A 6,218-nucleotide genomic window follows, 5' to 3' on the forward strand; every position below is an offset into this window, starting at 1 on the left:
CTCCATATTGTACAATATATACTTGTAGATTATTTTATACATAATAATTTGTACCTCTTAATCCCCTGTCCCTATATTGCCCCTCCCCCCTTCCTTCTCCCCACTGGTAACCACCAGTTTGTCCTCCAGATCTGTGAATCTGTTTCTTTTTTGTTATATTCACTAGTTTGTTGTATTTTTTAGATTCCACATATAAGTGATATCATACAGATCCTGAATAGCCAAAACAATCCTGAGAAAGAAGAAAAGAGCTGAAGGAATTATGCTCCCTGGCTTCAGACTATGCTTCAAAGCTACAGTAATCAAAACAGTATGGTACTGGCACAAAAACAGACACATAGATCAATGGAACAGAATAGAGAGCCCAGAAATAAACCTATGCACTCATGGTCAATTATTCTACAACAAAGGAGGCAAGAATATACAATGGAGAAAAGACAGTCTCTTTAATAAATGGTGCTCTGGAAAACTGTACAGATACCTGTAAAGGAATGAAATTAGAGCATTCTCTAAGACCATATACAAAAATAAACTCAAAATGGATTAAATACCTAAATTAAAACTGAAAACCATAAACCTCCTAGAGGAAAACACAGGCAGAACACTCTTTGACATAAATCGTAGCAATATTCTTTTGGATCTGTCTCCTAAAGCAATAAGGAGCAATAAGGAAATAAAACCAAAAATAAGCAAATGGGACCTAATTAAACTTAAAAGCTTTTGCACAGCAAAGGAAATCATCAACAAAACAAAATGACAACATACTGAATGGGAGAAAATATTTGCAAATTATATGACCAATGCTAATATTCAACATATGTAAACAGCTCATACAGCTCAACATCAAAAAACAAACAACCTGATTTTAAAATGGGCAGAAGAAATGGATAGACATGTTTCCAAAGAGGAAATGCAGATGGCCAACAGGCACATGAAAATATGCTCAACATTGCTAATCAACGGGGAATGCAAATCAAAACTGCAATGAGCTATCACCTCACACCTGTCAGAATGGCTATCACCAAAAAGAATAACAAATAACAAATGTTGGTGAGGATGTGGAGAAATGGGAACCCTCATTCACTCTTGGTGGGGATGTAAATTGGTGCAGTCACTATGGAAAACAATGTGGAGGTTTCTCAAAAAACTAAAAATAGAACTACCATATGACCCAGAATTTCCACTCCTGGGTATATATCGAAAAATCAAACAAAAACAAAAACACTAATTCAAAAAGATACATGCACCCCAATGTTTGTAGCAGCACTATTTACAATCGCCAAGATATGGAAGCAACCTAAGTGTCCATCACAGATGAATGGATAAAGAAGATGTGGTATATATACAATGGAATAGTGCTCAGACCTATATATACAATGGAATAAAGTTTTGCCATTTGCAGCAATGGATGGCATTGGAGGGTATTATGCTAAGTGAAGTAAGTCAGAGAAAGACAAATACTGTAAGAAGCAGTACAGTTTTAATGGGAAAGAACTCTGCATATAGCTATGAGTGATCACCAGGATATACTGTCAAGTGAAAAAAAGCAAGGTGTAAAAGAGTATGTATAGTAGAACCTGTTTTGTTTAAGGGGAAAGGCTATAAATACATCTACATATGAATTTTTCTATATATAAGAGTAACAATGGAAAGATGAAACAAGAGTCCCCTTAAAACCAAGTTCCTTTACTGAGTTTATGATTAATCTCTCTGTCCAAAACTTTATTCCCTTTCTTGTCCCCTCTGCCCTCAATTCTGTGCTAACTGAACACTAATCAACCAGAGTCAGATGACTAAAATTGCTGTTGTCAATAACATGGTTAATGACTAAAATTACTCTCATAGATGTCATCATTAACCTTGTTTCTCCAGGGCCAGATAAGCTCACAGACCCCAGAGCCATGAACCATCTGGCCGGAGAATTGTAAACCAGAGATATCCTGACTTCCAAAAAACGAGTAAGAGATGTCACAGAAACATTATATGACAGTGATTAATCCCAGCCTCTTTGTTCTTCCCCTTAAAAAAACCCTAACTCAAGACCAAATTAGAGTGGATCTGAAGCTTGTTGCCCATTCCCTTGCTCGGCACCCTGCAATTAACACTGCACTTTCCTTCACATCCCCGTGTCAGTAGACTGGCTTTGCGTGACCATGAAGGCATCTCGCCCATGGCACATCAACCCCTGGCCGGTGGTGGCTCTTGGGATCCTGCCCAGCAGTTGCCTGAGCACCCTTGTCTCAGGACCTGCCCTGAGTGCTTGCCACTGACAGGGTGTCATTGGCCCACAGCACTTTTGATTTTGTGGTGAAAGAAACAAGGCATTGGCTGATTGAGACGTCTCCGGTAAGTAGTGGAGCCTGTGTGTGACAACACCAGGGTATTCTTCCCTATTGCATTTGGCTTCATCTTTGGTGAGGCACTGGTTGGGATTTTCCCTTTTGCATTAGGGAACTGTGACCCTGATAAACTACTCTGCATTGGTCTGTTTGTTTGCTTGATATTTGACAACAACAGCCTTGAACAAATAATAGTTGGGTAACCAGAGTTTTTTTCTGTTCCATCTTGCAGTCCCCTAGTGTATTTTGCAGAAATGGGAAACTTTTACTTATGAAAATGAAAAAAATAGTATTTTATTTTAACATTACTTAACCTCAGTACTCCTTAAAATCTGGAGAACAATGGCCCTTAATGGCTCTCTAAATTATAACACCATGTGTCAACTAGAACTGTTTTGTAAAAGCGAAGGAAAAAGAGATGAAATTCCTTACATATAAGCTTTTATGCTATTGTATAAGAGTGAGCCTTTTGGAATTGGTTTGGTTTTATCTTGTGCGTGTGTGTGTGTGTGTGCGCGTGTGTGTGTGTGAGTGTTTATTTGTGGTAAAGAAGGTGCACTATTCTATTTGACAAGCATGGGGAAGAAATGTTCATTTCCTAAAAATATCCCTTTAGGATGGTTCCTATAAAATTGGACAACCTTTACTTCTGGTTCCAAGACTAAAGCCCAAAAGATAATTTTTGTAACACCACATGGCCACAATATTTTTTAGACTGGAGAAAAATGCCCAAAGTGAGGTTCATTTGACAATCCAAAACTGATTTTTCCAGCTTGTTGAAACATCTCTTCAGAATTCTGACCCTAAAGGAACAAGACTTCTAGGAGGAACTTGCTTTTCTCTCCCTGTGCCTCTGAGATGTAAATGGTCTATTAGGGCTCTCAGGAACTCATCTTAGTCTTATCTAGACCACCTCCAATTCCTGAGACTGAGGGGGAATTTAACCTATTCCAACTGTTATTTATAAACTATTGAGTTTTATATTATAATACCTGATTCATAACTAAGTTTTAAAATGAAGCTATGAGATCTTTGGCTTTGTCTATCTATCTGTGTGTGCATTATAAATATGTCTTTATGTTTGGATGGTCTTACCAAAATTAATTTCTAAATGAGCTCTATTTAACTGACTTAAAGGAAATTAAGCACTTAAATAAATTCTCAGAAATATAAAACAAACTAACCGGAATGAACTTCAGGTTCACGTGACCTGGGAAATATTCAGTATTAAATTAATATCTGGTATTAAAGCTTATTGAGTTAATTGATATACATATGTCTTTAGAGTCATCAGCATTAAGTATAATACTTTTATTGTACCTAGGTTTACTAGAAGTCAAATAAAATCTTAATATTCTGTTGCAAAATTGGTTGACAATAAAAATTAACTTGGCAAAATGAAAAGACAACCTACAGACTGGGAGAAAATATTTGCAAATGATACAACTGACAAGGGCTTAATATCCAAACTATATAAAGAGCTCATATAACTCAACAACAATGAAAAAATAAACAACCCAATTAAAAAATAGGCAGAATACCTAAATAGACATTTCTCCAAAGAAGACATACAGATGGCCAACAGGCACGTGAAAAGATGTACAACACTGCTAATTATTAGAGAAATGCAAATCAAAACTTCAGTGAGGTATCACCTCACACCAGTCAGAATGGCCATCATGAAAAAGTCTACAAATAATAAATGCTGGAGAGGGTGTGGAGAAAAGGGAACCCTCCTACACTGAGGGTGACAATGTAAATTGATACAGCCACTATGGAAAACAGTATGGAGGCTCCTTAAAAAAGTAAAAATAGAGCTACCGTATGACCCAGCAATCCCACTCCTGGGTATATATCTGGAGAAAACTAATCCAAAAAGATACATGCATCTCAATTTTCATGGCAGCACTGCTTACAATAGCCAAGACATGGGAGCAACGTAAATGTCCATCAATTGATGAACAGATAAAGAAGATGTGGTGTATATATACACAATAGAATATTACTCAGCCATAAAACAGAATGAAATAATGCCATTTGCAGCAATATGGATGGACCTAGAGATTATCATACTAAGTGAAGTAACTCAGACAGAGAAAGATAAGTATATGATATCACTTATATGTGGAATCTAAAAAAAATGATACAAATGAACTTATTTACAAAACAGAAACAGACTCACAGACATAGAAAACAAACTAAGGTAACCAAAGAGAAAAGGGGTGGGAAGGGATAAATAAGGAGTTTGAGATTAGCAGATACAAACTACTATATATAAAATAGAGAAACAAGGTCCTACTGTAGAGCACAGGGAACTATATTCAATATTTTGTAGTAAGCTATAATGGAAAAGAATCTGAAAAGTCACACATATATATATATACATATATATATATATGAATGAATCACTTTTCTGTACACCAGAAACTAACACAACATTGTAAATCAACTATACTTCAATTTTTAAAACAAAGAGAAGAAAAATCAACTCGGTATGATGATATTGTCATAAGTGATGAAATACCGGTAAATGAGATAAGAGTTTTTAGATGAACTCTTTAGGAATAATTACATTTTAGGTATGTCTATTTTAAAATATTTTCTTTCTTTTCTTGGTTCTTTTTTAAAACAAAGTCTAGGTTTTATTCACCACCAGCTCCTCCTTCTTCTCCCTGCCTGCTGCTGTGCCCCCTTCCACATTCCCAATCAGGGGACAGCTTCTCTGGCCTCCTCAGCTATAATGTCTTGGGAGTAGAGGTCAGTGAAGAGAGCTGGCAGCCAGGAGTGGGCCTCCCCTGGGGCCTGCAGGTCCAGCCAAGCCAGCCCTTCCTTCAGCAGGTGTTCCAGCCCTTGCTGCCTTTGCTCCATCTCCCATTTAAGACTGGCTTTGACATCACTGACAATCACATAGCCATTTTTCTCTTCCAGCTGCAGCACCACAATGTGATCCATATCGAGCTCAGCTGGAACAGACTGAATGAGGCAAGTGTCGCCCACAGGGATGATGCCGAGGCCAGTACCAAGTGCGTTTAGTTTCTTCATGGCCCTTATCAGGTTGTCTTGGCTGACATCCTGGGCGAATTTGCCCCTTCCTTTTAACACCTGTTGATGTAGTTCCTCCAGAGTTATCAGACCTCCATTCCGGTGCTTCAGGGCCAGGCACACGTCGATAATCTGGACACCCAGCTTGTAATAGAAGTCTCCCATGCCTAGCATATCAGACCCAAATCCTTTTCCATAGGCCAGAGGATCCACCCCCATGTCGGCACACATGTCCTGGAACTACATCCAGAACTCAGGATTCTTCCAGAACTCCTGCTTGTGCTTGCTGACAAATTCTTCCAGGTTGGTCTTGAACATGTCCAACTGCTTCGACATCTGGGCCAGATGGTCCTCAGCCAAGACAGTTCCCTCACTCCTTATACTTGGCCTTGGCAAGCTTCTTCTTGGCAATGGTGCCAGCTCCCACTCTGCGGTGGTGCATCCCCACTGTGGCCTGCAGGCCACCCTGCTGCCGGGACCCCGGGTCTTCGCATCCCAGGATCTGCTGCTGGCCTAAAAATATTTTCTATTATATATTGAATGGATAAACAATAAGGTCCTACAGTATAGCACAGGGAACTATATTCAATATCCTGTGATAAACCATAATGAAAAAGAATATATATATATATATATACATATAAAACTGAGTCACTTTGCTGTACAGCAGAAATTAACAAAACAGTGTAAATCAACTATACTTCAATAAAATTTTTTAAAAGAATATGAAAAAGAATGTATATATATGTGTAACTGAGTCTCTGATGCACAGTAGAAATTAATACAACATTGTAAATCAACTATACTTCAATAAAATAAATTTTTAAAAAATAGGCA

General features: G+C 38.0%; 1 pseudogene; it reads right to left on the minus strand.

Moving 5' to 3' along the window:
- Positions 1–2,845: 2,845 nt before the first annotated feature.
- On the minus strand, positions 2,846–5,883 carry LOC102974568 (vacuolar-sorting protein SNF8-like; annotated as a pseudogene).
- Positions 5,884–6,218: the final 335 nt, after the last annotated feature.

This window comes from Physeter macrocephalus, chromosome 14, assembly GCF_002837175.3.
Source record: "Physeter macrocephalus isolate SW-GA chromosome 14, ASM283717v5, whole genome shotgun sequence".
Taxonomy (NCBI): Eukaryota; Metazoa; Chordata; class Mammalia; order Artiodactyla; family Physeteridae; genus Physeter; species Physeter macrocephalus.